This window comes from Vespa crabro, chromosome 12, assembly GCF_910589235.1.
Source record: "Vespa crabro chromosome 12, iyVesCrab1.2, whole genome shotgun sequence".
Lineage (NCBI taxonomy): Eukaryota > Metazoa > Arthropoda > Insecta > Hymenoptera > Vespidae > Vespa > Vespa crabro.
The window spans coordinates 5,395,820-5,413,319 of record NC_060966.1 but is presented as its reverse complement, the minus strand read 5'-3'; the positions used below and the strand labels follow the sequence as shown (position 1 = coordinate 5,413,319).

Genomic DNA, 17,500 nt, shown 5'->3' with positions numbered 1-17,500 from the left:
ACTTAATGATGGTGGTAATGGTGAAGGTAATGATGACGTTGTGGTGATGGTGGTTATGGCGTTAATAAAAGTAAGAGGAATTATCATCGGCGATTAGGCCAACCAGCCTAGTGTCACAGTAAGAATGATTCCATTGTTAACGATCATCCGACGTGTTGCGTCTTAGTTGTCGCCTTCGTCGGTTCACCGTATGTATTTTTCTGAAATCATTTTAGTTTATTATTATTACTCGTGTGTATATATATACATATATATATATATATATATGTATGTGTGTGCGTGCATATATATGTATATATTTATATGAAATATAGTTTCTGTAATTGAAAAATCATATGAAATATTAATGAATTTCGTTTACCTCGTCTTTATATTTTGAAAGAAAATTTCTTCTTGAGGAAAAAAGTATTATCTTCTTAGATTGTATTACTTTTTTTTTTTCCCCCTTTTATTTCCTTCTCTCTTACTCTTTCCTTTCCTCGATTTTATAAAAATTCGATCGTTCGATCGATCCACGATCGAACCGCGATCGAGCCTACGCTAAAAATCACTTTTTAGCTCGCTCGTATATCTTTTTGGCCATACTGCTGATGTATTCTCTAAATGATAATGAAGGTCCCGTCATTCCGTCATCAATAATTTTCGTGAAACAGGTCGATTAATCCGTCGAATCTTGTTTCTGTCTCGCACTATTATTCTATCGAGTTCAGAAAAATTGTTTGTCAGAGCGACACCTGATTCTCTTCTCGAAATCACGTCCTTGCTTATCATGCCCCCCCTTGAGAGCTTTCCCTTATGATTTTAATTCTTCTTTTTTTTCTTCTCCTCCTCCTCCTCCCCCTCCTCCTCCGCCTCCTCTTTCTTCTTCTTCTTCTTCTTCCTCTTCTTCTTCTTCCTCTTCCTCTTCCTCTTCCTCTTCCTCTTCTTCGTCTTCTCCTTCTTTTCGTTCCTTCTCAGCCACCTTTACCACAGTTCCCTCTTCTGTAATTAAAAAGTATCAATGATATAAGAGATTAAACGAACGATACAATTTTTTGGACACACATATATATACGCATGACCATAAAAATTCCTAAGTGATTTTACAATTATTCCTTTTAATATTTTACACAAAAAATTCCCTAGGTTTAGTGTAATTTTACAAGTCAAACATTAGTCTCTAATTATCGAAAAGAATTATTGATTTTTAAAATCATCTAATAATTTTTAGCTATATATATATATAATATATATATATATATTTATTTATTTATTTACTTATATAATAAATATATAGAATATTCATTTTATATAATAAATCTACGTTCTCAATATTTTTATAATATATGTACATCGATTAATTCAAAACACTCTGTATATAAATATATATATATATATATATATATATATGTATATTAATATTAAGTAGATTATATCAGAATATATTCCGTTTTACTTTTACGATTCTTTGACTTTTATTTTCCTTTTTTTTGTAACTTTCTCTCTCTCCCTCTCTCTCTCTCTCTCTCTCTCTCTCTCTCTCTCTCTCTCTCTCTCGTTCTCTCTATGATTTATTTTTGCTTTCGATTTATTTTTGCTTTCCTGACGCACAAAATTACGGGAGTATTAAGTAAAAAAAAAAAAAAAAAAAAAAAAAAAGAAGAAGATGAAGGAAGTTTTAAGAATTTTGAAAGTAAAAAGAAAAAAAAAATGGAAACAAAAAATATTACCGAAGAAAAATTGTAGGAAGTTTTTTAATGATCGAAGTCTGAAAAAATTGCGTATACGTTACTTCACTTTTGTAATATACATGTATACATACATACATACATATATACATAGACATATAGGTTTATTCGTAATGCTAAATATATCAGAGATGTGCAGGAAAGCTTGTCGATTCAACGCATGAATTCCAAACGATTCCCTTTTACTCTGGCCTGATATCACATGGATGTACCATACCTACGTATGTATATATGTACATACAAATCGCGTACGTTTTACATATGTTACAGTAGTCCGATAGCTCGTACATCGCATTTAACTACATACGATCGAGTTCACGATTTTCCATTAGGAATAATTTACTGATTGTGCAAGAACTACATTTAAACTGTCAAGATACACATTTTCCTGTTTTCTCTCTCTCTCTCTCTCTCTCTCTCTCTCTCTCGCTTCTCTCTCTTTTTTTCTTCCCTCCTTTTTTCCTTTTTCCTCTCTCATTTTCTTGAGACAAGATTCAATTTTACATGTGAAATACTATAATATATATAAATATATATAAATAGATATACACTTTTTTTTTATTAAAATATTATACTGCATATAAAGTTTTAAAAATGTATGAGTTTAATATAATATTGTAGAGTTTTTAACATTTATTAAAATATTATACTCGGGCGCATCGGACTTCATAAGCATTAAAAGTTCTCTTTCTCTCTCTCTCTCTCTCTCTCCTTCCTTTCCTTTATATACAGTATAATAATTTAATTAAAAGAAAAGAAAAAAAAAAAAAGAAAAAAAGAAAGAATATCCTATATCGTTTGCTTAGACATACGATATATTAAAAAACTGCGAATGATTATATTCGCGAATTATAATCCGTACGAAAAAATACGACAACTTCGGGAGTATTAATAACAATGGACAATCATTATTTCTCAATGCAAATATTATGTTCGCGTCGGCGAAGGGGGCGGGGCGGGGGGAGGAAGAAAAGAAGCAAAAAAAAAAAAAGAAAAACTACAAACGATAAAGAAAAAGCAAAATAAAAGAGGAATAAAAGAAAAAAAATTACGGAAAGAAAATGCGTAGTGGGAAATGCAAGTGCGAATGCGTCGAATGAATTACGTCGGATGAATTACTGGGTACATGATAAGAGATGGCTAACAATTGTCGCGTAATGCGAAGAACGTGCGTTTGCTATGATACTTGGAGAATCAGAATGTACATACATATATATATATATATATATATATATATATATATATATATATGTATCTTTTACGCCTACGTGTATCGTGATATAACGTTGAAGTTATCAATAATACGTATAATATATTATAAATATAATACGTGCGTAATTAGAAAATTGCAATTCGCGTGGGAAGAATTTTTTCCTTGACATTTTTCTTTTTTTCTTTGTATCTTTTTCTTTTTTTCTTTGTTTTAATCTTCATTATCCTTCTTGTTACAAAACAAAAACAAAAAAAAAAAAAAGAAAAAGAAAGAACAGATAAATTTCTCTTTTATTTTTCCCTCTTTTATATCATCGCGATATCCATTTATTTAAGTATTATTATTATTATTATTATTATTATTATTATTATTATTATTATTATTATTATTATATTAAATACCATCGGTCACAATGTGAATTAACTTTCCAATATTTTGCGTTGTTTATCTGTACAATATTTATATATATATATATATATATATATATATATATATATATATATATATATATATATATATATGTATATACATGGGCGTCGAATTGAATTTCATTCAGTTTGAAGTTATTTTCATTGGAAAATATATACATATATATATCGGCCAGTGGGTAGCAAACGAAAGTGAAATCGATCTTTTGAAGAAAAACAAGAGGGGAGATATTACATCGGTGATACGATAATACCGTCGGAGTACGCGAGCTCTTCCGTATTTTTCGATCGGACGTTTGCTCGCAATAAAATCGTGCCCACGTTGCAAGGTCGCATAAAAGCAAGAGCTAAAACAGAAAGAGAGAGATAGAGAGAAAGAGATAGAGCGACAGAGAGAAAGAGAGAAAGAGAGAGAGAGAGAGAGAGAGAGAAAGAGGGAAAACGCTTTGCTAGTTCAGCGTGCGTAGCCGACATTCCATTGTATCGAATGAATGAACCACGCGTCCCTGAATATATTTCAAGCGATCGATAACTCTTTCTCTCTCTTTCTTTCTCTCTATCTATCTATCTATCTATCTATCTATCTATCTCTCTCTCTCTCTCTCTCTCTCTCTCTCTCTCTCTCTCTCTCTCTCTCTCTCTCTCTCATGCACTCTCACTCTTTCTCTTCTTGTTTGCATCTCTCCGCATTTTGAACGATTGAAATTACATCTGTGTATCTACTTTTTATATAAATTTCATTTCGATTCGAATAAAGATATTCTTTATGTCCTTTTTTTCTTTTTTACTCTTTCGTTATTTTGTGTTTCTTTTTCTTTTTTTTGTTTTTCCATATGGAACACGAAACGATCGATAGATCGATCAGATCGATATAACACACTCGTCGTTCGACACGGAAAGAGAGAAAAGGAGAGAGAGAGAGAGAGAGAGAGAGAGAGAGAGAGAGAGAGAGAGATAGAAAAGGAGAGAGAAAAGGAGAGGAGGTCGTTCACCTTTTAATATCAACGAAAACTTTTAATATCGAGAATTTTTCAAATTATTTCTTTTTTCCTATTTTCTCTCTCCCTCTCTCTCTCTCTCTCCCTTTTTCTTTTTCTTTCTCTCTCGTTTAATTCGTTTATACTTATAAAGATAAAGTTTTACGGTTGAGTGCGTCCTATCGAAAAAAGATATTCATTTGTATTTTTATATGCATATATATATATATATATATATATATGTATATATATGTATATATATATATTTCGTCGACGTCTGTATGTAAATTAGTTCGATGATTAATTATCGCAAATTACACCAATCGTCGGCCTTGATTTCGTACAAATATATATATATATATATATATATATATATATATATATATATATATATATATATTGAAGTTCGTGATACATGTATGCTTCATCGAGAAAGATGTGCAGAAATTATTATTTCTCATTACAATATATATATATATATATATATATATATATATATATATATATATATATATATATATGTATGTATGTATGTATGTATGTATGTATGTACGTATGTATGTATGTGTGTATGTACAAGATCAAGTATGGATACGATCATGAATCATAATAGATAATTGCTTCGCGATAATTTTTCCACTTGAGTCTTACGTACCCATTTCATAGACTCGAGCAAAATATTTATTAAAAAAAATCGATTATCGATCGAAATAAATTATCTAACAATGACAGATATAACGAGACCATTCCTTTTATAAGAGATTAGAACATAGATTAAATGATAAAGGAATTAAAAGGAGAGAGGCAAGAGAAGAAGAAGAAGATAAAAAAATCGTAAAAAAAGAAAAAAGAAGGAGAGAGAGAGAGAGAGAGAGAGAGAGAACAAAAAAATATATCGAAACAAGATCTATCTGTTATACCTGTGTCTACGATAATTATCCGATGTGCGCATAGAAATCGTTCTTTTCGTTTGTATATGAAATAATATATGAAAATTCGTGTATATATGTGAGAGAAAGACAAAAAAAAAAAAGAGACACAAAAAAGATAAAAAATAATTTAAATAATACAAAATTGCTAATAGAATCTTATGCGTCTATTATCTTATTATCTATCTGTGCTATCGTCACATACGTAAGTTGTATTGTAAGTGAATACATATTCACAATTATTATCCATAACGTAATTGAGAAAGGAGAAGAAGAAGAAGAAGAAGAAGAAGAAGAAGAAGAAGAAGAAGAAAAAGAAGAATCAGAAAATAAAGAAGTAAATGAATTAAAATACAAAACATTGTAAACACGATATATTATATAGACGTTCTATTCCATATTATCTATCATCCTCCGATGATGATGACAATGATAATGATGATGATGAGGATGATGAGGATGATGAGGATGATGGGCACGAGACCATTCCTTTCTTACGAGAGATTAGGCAAAAGGATAAAAAGTAGATGCGTCGATAAAACGAAAAGAAGAGAAAGAATAGAGAACAAAAGTAAAAGTAATAAAAAAAAAACAAAAAAGAAAAAAAAAGAAAAAAAAAGGAGTAGCAATAACAGTGGTAAGCAGTAAAAGTAGCGGCAACAGCTAACAGCTGCAGCTGTAACATTTATCGAAGTACAACGTTATCGAAAGAAGATTTATGCATGGTAAGTATCTCGAAGCAACGCAGATAGATAGATAAATAGATAAATAGATATATATATATATATATATATATATATATATATATGGATATAGATAGATACGCTTGGTTCGTTCGACGCGACGAGATATAAGCATCGTATCAAGGACGACAACATGACTTCCTCGAATCTAAGATCGTTTTATATTCAACGAGGAATCGTAAACCTCATTGCGGTGCAGCGCAACGCGTTAATAATCGCGAATCAACAACGCCTATCGCGTTACTACTACGATAGAAACTCGACTTGGTACTTTTCAATAGTCGATATCTCATGCGCAAGTGCACGCCCTTCCTTCCACCTCTGCACCCTTTCCCCCCTCTCTTTCTCCTTTTCATCTTCGTCCTCCTCATACTTTTCATTCTCTTCTTCCTCCTCCTCCTCCTCCTCCTCCTCCTCATCCACCTTTTCTTCCTCAATCTTCCTTCTCCTTCTTTTCTTCTCACCACCTTTTTACCCCCTCTCTCTCTCTCTCTCGCTCTCTCACATTCTCTCTTTTTCGCTCTCTAAGTTTCTCACTCTCTCTCTCTCTCTCTCTCTCTCTCTCTCTCTCTCTTTCTTTCTTTTTATACTTCATAGAGAAAACCTCGGCCTTTTCAACATACATTTCAAGAATGGATTTGTGCATACGTCGCTTTTCGTGCAACGCAATACTTCGCCGCCCTTGCACTTTATTCGCTCGTCGCATGTATTATAATTACACCGATTAGCGAGAGACTTTTTACGACGGTTTTTTTCTTTCTTTTTTTTTTTTTTTCTTTCATTCTTTTATTTTCATTTTTCGTTTTTCGTTTTCTTTTCTTCTCAAATACGATCAAAAAGATTTCTTTTCTTTTCTATCCCCTTTGACATAACACCTACATACCTATATATTAGACTAAGTGACAATACAATTTTCTGTTGTTATTCGAATTAATTAATTATGAAAATCTATAATTATTCATACGTTCTCGTGATAGAGAAATGATGCAGATTTTATTTGCACGTCGCCATTCTATTGCAACACCGATGTGTTGATGCGTAACTTTCCGCGATAATCTTTCTTTCTTTCCTTTTTTTTTTTTTCATTGTTTTTTTTTTTGTTTTCAAATACGATCAGAAACGTTCCTATAACGTCAACGTGTGTAAAATGAAGAGACGAGAGAATTTTGTTACTCGAATTAATCGTTAATTATCAAAATCCGATAATTATTTGTACGTTCAAATGATAAAGAAATCATTCAGATTTTATTCGCGCTTTACATATGATTTCAACTTTGTTGCGTGACTTGTTATGATAGCTCTCTTGTTTATTTCGCTTTTTGTTTTTTTCTTTGTTTAATTAGAATACGATCGTAAACATAAACAAATAATAATTTGTATATTTGCAATGGAAAAGCATTACGCATTTTATTCACTCGTAATCTAACTGGTGATAACCAATAACTTTTTACAGTAAATTGTTTTTCTTTAAATATGATCGAACAAATTTTTATGTATGTAATATATATATATATATATACGTACGTATGTACTACAGAGATAACAAAATTGTTTTCCTTTGAATTTATTATTTAATAATAAAATCCATAATATTCCATGGATGTGGAAAAGAATATAAGTCAGATTTATTAGTTTTTCAGAGATAGAGAAAGAGAGATGAACACTTATAATATATATATATATATATATATATATATATATATATATATATGCATGTAACTGTACATAAGCGTATCATTAGTAAAACGATAGCAAATATACAATGCATACTCGTACCATTTTTTTGTCTTCAATCAAAATAATTTGTCATTTATAATATAATTTCGTTTTTTTTTCTTATTTTCGTTTTTTTTTTGCGCGCATTTATCAGAAAAATTATTTATATATTTGTAGTAGAGAAGTGTCTGATTCATTGACAGATTGATATATATATATATATCAATATATATATATATATATATATATATATATATATATGATAAGATAAGTGATAAGATGAATTAGTTACATCGTGTTTAATTAAATCTATTTTGCAATGTTAGTTTAAAATTTTTTTTATCTTAAATCAGTTCTTCATGATTATTATCGTAAGTAGTCGTCAAATGAAGAGTTTTCGTTAATATAAAGAGAGAACACCTTTTTTCTCTTTGTGTGTGTATAGAAAAAAAATGAAAAAAACCAAAGAAAAAAAGAAATGGAAGAAGTGGACAAGTGTGCATGTACGTACGTACTATGCAAGTACAATCGATAAGAACAGTATTTTTGAATATATATATATATATATATATATATGCATATATAACATTAAAATTAGTTACGATTTTAATCGGTTAAATATATGAATTAATTAAACAAAACGGAGACACGATAAAACTCTAATTGCAATTACTTTAATTGCAACGATCAATTTTGATCGTTGTGAAAATAAAAGGAAGCATAAGAAGAAATTATTAAAAATCATAGGAAAAAAAAAAAAAAAAAAAAAAGAGAAAAATAATTATTAATATACGAGTGAGATTATTTGGTACGATCGAGCAATATTTTGAAAATATTTTTTATTTGCGAGCGTGCGACAGGAAGGAAAGAAGGTCGGTGTGAGGAGGGTGGCTGAACGGAGACGAAACGAGACAAATAAAAAAAATGTAACTGATACCTGTAGATTTCAGGTAATCGTAGTAAAAAAAAAAAAAAAAAAAAAAAAAGAAATTAACAACAACAACAACGACAACAATAATAATACTAATAAAAATAATAACAAGAAAATAACGACAGCAATATACGAAAAGATATAAACGATCATGTGTAGAAAATATATGGGGTTGCGCAGGTGCAACCAACTTGTAACTTAGCATGCATATATGTATGTATGCATGTATGTATGTATGTATATATGTAACTTAGACCCATCGTGTAAGTATCGGTCGTTTGCGTTCGCGCGTACGCACAAACGTACGCACGCACAAACGCACAAACGCACAAACGCACGCACGCAGGCAAGCAGGCAAGCAGGCAGGCAGGCAGCCACGGTATTTGCCGTTTCCTAATCACTTGGTAGGAGTTAACACTCGCGTCAGGTTGACGACCCTTTAATAACCATTCACGTACGTACATACATACGTCTGCATCGACTATACTACGATCATCAAACGTGAATCTGCCTATCTTTCTCTCTCTCTCTCTCTTTCTCTCTTTTTTTCTCTCTTTGTCTATCTATCTTTTTCTTCCTTCTGTTCTCTCTTTTTTTCTTTCTAGACTGCCAATTAGGAGACCTTTGGTAATGAGAATAGTCATGAAAACGTCGACTTGAATATTCGAAAACGAATAAGGGATTTAGAATTCATGGAATATTTCGATTTCCCCTCTCTCTCTCTCTCTGTCTCTCTCTGTTTCTCTCTGTTTCTCTAACTCACTCACTCTCTAATGATTGTGAGAGAGAGAGAGAGTTGAAGGTTCGTTTTCTATTCGAAAGAAAAAACTTGAAAAGAAAATAAAATGTTCGAGGACGGCATTTATATTATTGAAGTTGTCCTAAAAGCAACGGTGACATCGTTCAAAGTTCTCAAAGGAACAAATTTGTTTCGATTGATATCAAATTCGCGTATGAATTCTCTTTTCCTTTTTGGTTTTAGCAAATATTTCTCATTTTGCAGATTACATTTTCCTTTTTTTTTTCTTTTTCCTCTTTTTTTCTTCTTCATAATAACAGTCCGTGAGAAGTAACCTTTTGAAAATGTATGACCCCTTTCTCCAGGAGCGCAGACCTCAGCGTTCTGCCCTAATGCGCCTTAGATATATATACACATATATTTATGTATATGTATATTATGTATATGTGTGTGTGTGTGTGTGTGCTTATGTACGTAGTACAACACGACCCTGAAAACGATCGTTCAGTTGCATTTGCACTTCCTTCATAATTTTTCGAAAATATCGATGACATCGAGGATATAATCGATTTATAAATAAACGTTCCTTTTGATATCGTAGATTACTATCGTTTCGTGTTTTAAGCGATAAGAAAGTGAAACTTTATTGGCGGTATTTTAACAGAAGACATTTCTTTTCTCTCTCTCTCTCTTTCTTTTTTTTTTTTTTGGTTCCGACTTTATTGTTTCATCATAATTTCGCTCGCTCTCTCTTTCTGCAATTTGTTATCTTGTATACGTTGCACAAAATTATAGCCAATTTTTATCAGTTTAAAAATTTCATTCGATTAGAAATACAAAAAAGAGAAATATTTATTAAGATCGATCGTAAAACGTATGCATGTATGTATTGTATTGCATATATGTACACACTTAGATTATATTATTTATCGAAACGTTGAATATGTCTTCACGTTAGTACGTATACGTAAATACGTATGTACGTTAATACGTCAGAGGCGAGAAATTTTTATCTCCATACTTTTGTTTATCACTTAGCTAGCGCACCAGCTAATTTATCGTATTTAATATTACGATCAAACGTAAAGGCCATTCGGAGTATAAATTTGTTGGATGAGTTCTGCTTGTCGCGCAGAAGTTGAAATTTGTCGTCTTCAAAAAAGAAAAAAAAAAAAAAAAAAAAAAAGAAAAACAAAAAAAAAAAGAACGAAAGAAAGAAATTACTCGGCTGTCGCGTATCCTTTTCTTTTTTTTTTCTTTCTTTTTGTTTCTCTCTCTCTTCTACGCATTTACTTTTGTCAATTGCATAAGTTAAAAAATTATCAAGAAGGAAAAACATTACGGCGTACTACACTCGCATACTTTGTTTCTTCCCACCACCCCCTTGTCCCACGTTCCCCGCTCCACAGTCCTCACCTCTCTTACATTTTCAAAGTAAAAAGGGTTCTTCTCTTTTATCTAACAAGTAACAGCAGAGACGAGCTTATTCATTTCTCTTTTGCAATATTATATTACATGCTACCTACATATGCATACATAAATATATAAATGCATATATATATATATATACACACACATACACACACATATACATATATATAAAATGCTTTTGATTCTTTGTCACGTATAAATGAACAAAAAGAGCTCATAGTAGAGTCTTTAATAAAATCCTTTTTTTCTCTCTCTCTCTCTCTCTCTTTCTTTTTTATTTTTTCTTATCTTATAATGTACTTTGATGCGACGATAAAACCAAAAAGAAGAAAAAAGAAAAATGAAGAAAAAGACAAAATTATCGATTTTTCTAGAAGAGAGAAAGAGAGAGAGAGAAAGAGAGAGAAAGAAAGAAACTCCGTTTCGAACAAAATGATTACGTAAGAAAAGTAGCATTGGCGTTAAGGTATAAGGTTTAGGTATCGACGAAATATCGAAAAGGACTATGGCCCGAAAGCCAGGTATAAAAGTAGAACCCTCGATGGTTCGTTCTTACCACAAAGCAACAAACCCGATCGATTTCTTTGCAGGTACCTAAGGTATACCTTCTCCTCCATTCGACAATCCTCCCTTCCTTGTCCCTTCTCCTACTCATTCCCATGCCCTTACCACTATCCGTACCCCTGTCACTTCCTTACTTTCTTGGTACCCTAACACCCCAACTCCACTACTCCCCCATAAATATCTACTTCTTATGAGATTATTATTCTTTCTCATAGGATATACCATGGACTTTCGTATACCATAATAATTTCTAACCAAGAAGGAAGAAATACTTCTTTTTCCAACCCCCTCCCCTTTTTCTCTTTCTTTTTCCTCTTCTCCGTCTCCTTTTCTTTTTCACTCTTCTTTTCCTTTCTTTCTCTCTTCCTTCTCTCTCTCTCTCTCTCTCTCTCTCTCTCTCTCTCTTTTTCTTTTTCTTTTACTAAGAAATCTTTTACATATTTATGACTCTACCGAATAATATTTTGGCCTATTGTTAGGAATAAACGATGGACAAACGAGGATGTCACTTATTATTTTACGATATTGCAATTTGTTATTAATATTAACTAAGTATAATAAAAAAAATTTATAACGGCGCTTAGAACGAGAAGAATAGACGACATTTGTCTTATTAAACGTAGTTAAACGTTGTTACTATTCTGTTCGAAGGGACGAAATGAAAGAAAGAAAGTGAAAATGTTTCTCTCTCCCTATCTATACCTAAATGCAGGTATACGTAGGTATGACCATATATTTCAAGACAGTTTCTAGAAAAAAAAAAATATATATATATATATATATATATATATATATATATATAAAGGAAAAGTTTCATGACTTTTCCAACGTTGGAATTTTTGAAAGGCTAAAAGCCACGTGGTTTTCAACATACTATGAATAGTCGTATACTTTTTTTCTTTTTTTTTAATATATCAACTTAAAATATGAATGAAAGTTGTTTACACGACAAATTCTCAAGGATTCTTTATTTATACTATAATACAGTAGATTTTCTTCTCTTTTGCAATTGTTTTCTTTTTTTTTTTTTTTTTTTCTTTCGTTCCGGAAACATGAGAAACACTATTTCCTATAATGCAATTTTATACAATGCGAAACGCATTAATCGCCTTGTACGGCAGTCTACTGTATATATATATATATATATATATATATATATATATATTTTACTAATTCTAACGAGTTAGATGTTATAACTTGGAATATACATGTGCCACAAAACCGAAAATCCCCATAACGAAACTCAAATTACAATATTCTCTTTCTAGGAATGGTAGGACCGTATGCGTTTGCGTATTTGTGTGTATGTGTATATATATATATATATATATATATATATATATATATATATAGATGATTTAAACAGAAATCCCTGGTTGTCCTTGAAAAAAAGAAAAAGAAAAAAAGAAACGAGAGAGAGGGAGAGAGTAGGAGAGGAGAGAAGTATAAGAGAGTCGAGTTACCAAGGGAACTTTCGAAAATAGATGAAATTCTCATACAAAAACCGTAATGGAAGTGCACTGTCGGTGGCACTAGTACCGAATGCTTTCCCTAAGTGTTGAGAATAAGCAGACACAGGAAGAGTCTTCTGAGTTGAGTGATAAAGAGAGTCTCTCTCTCTCTCTCTCACTCTCACTCTCTATCTTTGCCTAACTCTCTCTCTCGCTCTCTCCCTTTGTTTCATACAGTAATGTAAAATGTGAACGACACGTGGAGGGCCATTAGTTGAAACGAATAAAATAGAATCAAATAAAAAGAAGGACGAACAGAGATAGATAGAGAGACAGAAAGAGAGAGAGAGAGAGAGAGAAAAATAGAGATAAAGGGATATACAAAAGCTTTGTCAAAAAAGGAAAAAAAAAAAAAAAGAGAAGGAAGGAAGAAAGTAATTGACTCTTCTTGGAAATGATAATGATTCGATAACGATAATAAATAAACATATATATATATATATATACAAGTAGGTATGTATGTATGTTCTAAGAAACACACAAGATACATCTAATCGTTCGATCGCACCTGAAGCACGAAAGTTCTGCACATGAAATTCGTGTCTGTTAATTTATTCGCAGGTGAAGGTAATAACAGCGGCAGTAACAGCAGCAACAGTAGCAGCAACATTAACAGCAAGAGGAACAACAGCAACGGGTAATATCAGCAGTAACAGAAGTAATCAGTCGTATATGCAAAATTTATGCATAATAAATGCGTGAAAATGAGAAGTCGAATTAAAATTATTTCAAGAAGGAATATTAACTTGGGAATCTAGTCCTTATCGATAAATATATACAATTTAATGAGGGAACATTGAATCATCATTATTATATTATATGTTAATAAGATTGGAATAAATATTTTCAATCGAATAATTGAAATAATATTTTTTCCTCGCTTTTTTCTTTCTTTTTTTATTTATTTATATTTCTTTTTCTTTCTTCCTTTCGTCTTCTTTTTTTTTTTTTTTTTCGTTGAAATCGAAATTAAGGAAAAAGAAGAAACACCTCCAAGGAGAAAGAAAGAAAGTAAGAAAGAAAGAAAAAGAAAAAATATAAAACAACGAAAAATGAAATTTTTAAACGTTAATAAAAATAATACTTTTCTTCGTGCATAATAACAACAAGGAGTCTCGTTCTTCGGCCAGACTACAAAACTCAGAAGTGCAGAGCAAACAACGAAGGGGAATTTACACACACTTGCACGTATGCATACACACATACACACGCACATACATTCATTCGCTCGCTCACTCACTCACTCTTCATCTCTGTCTTGTTCGGAGACATTATTATTGTGCGAATACGGTTACATCCGCCGGTTTATTTTTCTCTCTCTCTCTCTCTCTCTTTCTTTTTCGATGTAGTAAAGCTTAAGGTGTACGCACAATGTATGCAAAGGAAGAAAGTATGTATGTAAAGTACTCGCGCATATACGTACGATATACATAAGTCTATATATATATATATATATGTATATATATACCTGAAGGAAGAACCCTGTGTGAAGTAAATCTGGGACCATTAATAATATCGCTAGCGCAATTATCGAGCCAGCTGCTACGTTCCCTTAGGGGCCTTACCAGGGCCTCACCAGGGCCTCACCAGGGTCTCTCTTCGAAACCTTGTACTCGTCACGGCAGGTAGGCGCTAGATGTGCGTACTCGCGTGTTTTTCTACAGGTCCTACGAATATTCTAGCACTATATATGTGTACATATATATATCGAATATGTACGAGTATAAATACATATGCCCGAAGTAATCATAAGTTATTTTATTGTATAACAATCATCTTGTTTATATGTGTATATATACATATAAATATATGAATAAATATATTATATATATATATATATATGACTGAAGTAAACATAAGTTATTTCATCATAAAAATCATCAAGTATATCTAAAAATTCTAATTCAATGGAATTCTTCTTCGATCATTTCGTATTCCGGTTCATTATGAAAAGTTTGATCGTGTCTTATGAATTTACTATTTAATGGTTGAAAAAAATTGTATTTTGAATTTGTGAGATAAAGAGAGAAAGAATGAAAAAAAGAATACTAAATCAATTTTCAAATTTAAAGATCGTACATTCTTTTTCTTCGAAACTTTTCGATCAAAATATGAATTATCAAATAATCGGTTTTGTTTACTATTTAAAGTTGAAGAAAATTTCATTGCATTTTGTCGCGTTGCATTAGATTGCATTGAATTGCATTGCATTGAATTTGAAAGAGAGAGAAAGAGAGACAAAAAGAAAGAGAGAGAATGAACGCAAATGTGATTTCACTTTCGAATCGTGATAATTATTCCGCCATGAAATAAACGAGCCCTGTTTGCTTGTCACGTTACGACGTTTGCTCTGCCAAAACAGACCGGAACGATCTCATGCGGATATTTTCGTGTGGACGAACACGAGTTGATGATAATAAGGGAAATGATAAAAATGAGAGAGACAGAGAGAGAGAGAGAGAGAGAGAGAGAGAGAAAAGAATATACGAATGTTTTAGAGACAAAATATTCACAATTCGATTATTTATAGAAAATATTAAAAAAAAAAAAAAAAAAAAAAAAAAAAAGAAAAAAGAAAAGAAAAAGAAAGAAAAAAAATTACATTCCACGTAAAAATAATCCTACAAAGAGGAACAATATTTCTATGTGATACGATATTCGAGGTTAGATCGAATGAAAAAAGAAAAAAAAAAAAAAAGAAAAAGAAAAGAAGAAAATTTACATCTAAGCATAGAACGAGAAGGGATATCATATAATGGTGAGTAGGTATTTATTTGAGTCATGATTATTGGACGATAAAAATTAATGATTTCTTTTTTCTCTTTTCCTCTTCTTCTTCTTCTTATTCTACAGGCCGTTCCAAAAGTTTTTAAATGTTATATTAATCTTTTACGATATTACTTTTTAGCTCCATTCTTTTATAGATTATTAAAATTATCGTATGAGGGAATCGTATATAGAAAATTGTGATATATCAAATGAATGAATGAAACGAAATATATCTTTTCATTTGAGAAGAATGTTAGAATGATTATGATGAGAGAATGAATCGGACGATTCTTTCGAAATCAGTATTAAAACGATGAAAGCGCGCGTGAGAGAGAGAGAGAGAGAGAGAGAGAGAGAGAGAGAGAAACAATTGACCATATCTTTATCTCTCTCTCTCTCTCTCTCTCTCTAGTTTGAGAGAGCAACAGCAATCGTCACGAGCACAGTCAAGTAAAGAACGCATATACATACAAACGTATATATTTATCTACGCATGTATGCATCCATGCATGTATGTATGTATGTATGTATATATGTATGCATGTATGTACATCAGCCACCAACCACAATCTCGTGCTTCTCGATTCATTAATTAATCGGCGGACACGCCGCGCGTCGTTCTCGTTCGTACACACAGTGGCAATTACCGGCGCATTGTCGCGCATAAATCATTAGCAAACGTGACGCTTCCATAATTCGGTTAATTTGCTTCGTTTTTGTCGATCGTCCCACCCTCTCTTCTATCCCTCTCTCTCTCTCTCTCTCTCTCTCTCTCTCTCTTTGTTTTATCCTCTTTCTCTCTGTCTTTTTCTTTCTTATTTCTTCTCTTATACGTATTATAATACTTATCACAACTTGCATGCTGATCTTCGTACGGACAAGCAGAGCATTGTGGCGATGAGACGATCGTTCTAATTCTTTGTATCTACCTATCTATCTGTCTCTTTCTTTCTCTCTCTCTCTCCCTCTCTCTCTCTCTCTCTCTCTCTCTCTCTCTCTCTCTCTCTCTCTCTTACTCTATCTCTCTTTTTCTCTGGCTCTGTCTATCTCTTTCAAAGTCATCGTCCTCAATGAACGTGCCAAGACTAATTAAACTTAAAAAAAAAAAAAGAGAGAGAGAGTGAGATAAAGGGAGAAGAATAGAAATTTTGTAACACGTCTGTCAAGTAATTTTATTATGTAAAAAGAAAAGTGAAAAGTAAAAAAAAAAAAACAAAAACAAAAAAAAAAAAAACAAAAAAAGAAGAAGTTGTAAACAAATTTCTAATCGTTTAAGCGAACGAAAAAAATAAAATAAAAATAAGACGGATCTAAGTGCGTTTATTATGTGAATTGATGTGACAAAAAATTTCTACATATTTCTAATGAAAAATATATTCGAAGTATTAATAAACATTGAAATAAAAAGAGAGAGAGAGAGAGAGTATGAGAGAGAAAAAGAAAGAAGATGAAGTTCGAGAGAATTGTATATGTAATTATTATGTAAAAAAGAGACAAAATAGATAAAAAAAAAAAAAGAAAACAAAGAAAAAGAAGTAACCAGCAAAAATTTTTTTAATCAAAAATTTCTAATCATATATATATATATATATGTATATTACATATAACTCATACGTTAAATCGTAAGAGAAAATATAATAATATATTATTCAATTTCTACCGTAACTCGATTGACATAGACGGTAAAGGAGAGAAAATAATAATTCTTACAATTATATCAAGATAAGAAGTCTTTACGTATGTCGATTATTACCGAGGAGACCACAGTTGTAATCGAAACGTGAGTGTGACGATAAGCAAGCGCGAAGAACATGAACAAGTT

The 17,500-nt window shown here is 31.4% G+C and overlaps 1 protein-coding gene across 8 annotated transcripts in view; it reads right to left on the bottom strand.

Annotated features, from left to right (window-relative positions):
- LOC124428477 (protein abrupt) overlaps window positions 1-17,500 on the bottom strand; it is a 73,485-nt gene that overhangs the window by 50,880 nt on the left and 5,105 nt on the right. For all 8 annotated transcript variants that reach the window (XR_006943187.1, XM_046972544.1, XM_046972540.1 and 5 more), the window contains 2 exons: window positions 362-981; window positions 1-200 (listed from right to left, as the gene is read on the bottom strand). The exon at window positions 1-200 is cut by the window's left edge and continues 889 nt beyond it. The gene's annotated coding sequence lies outside the window, so the exon portion shown is untranslated. The remainder of the gene's footprint in view (window positions 201-361; window positions 982-17,500) is intronic.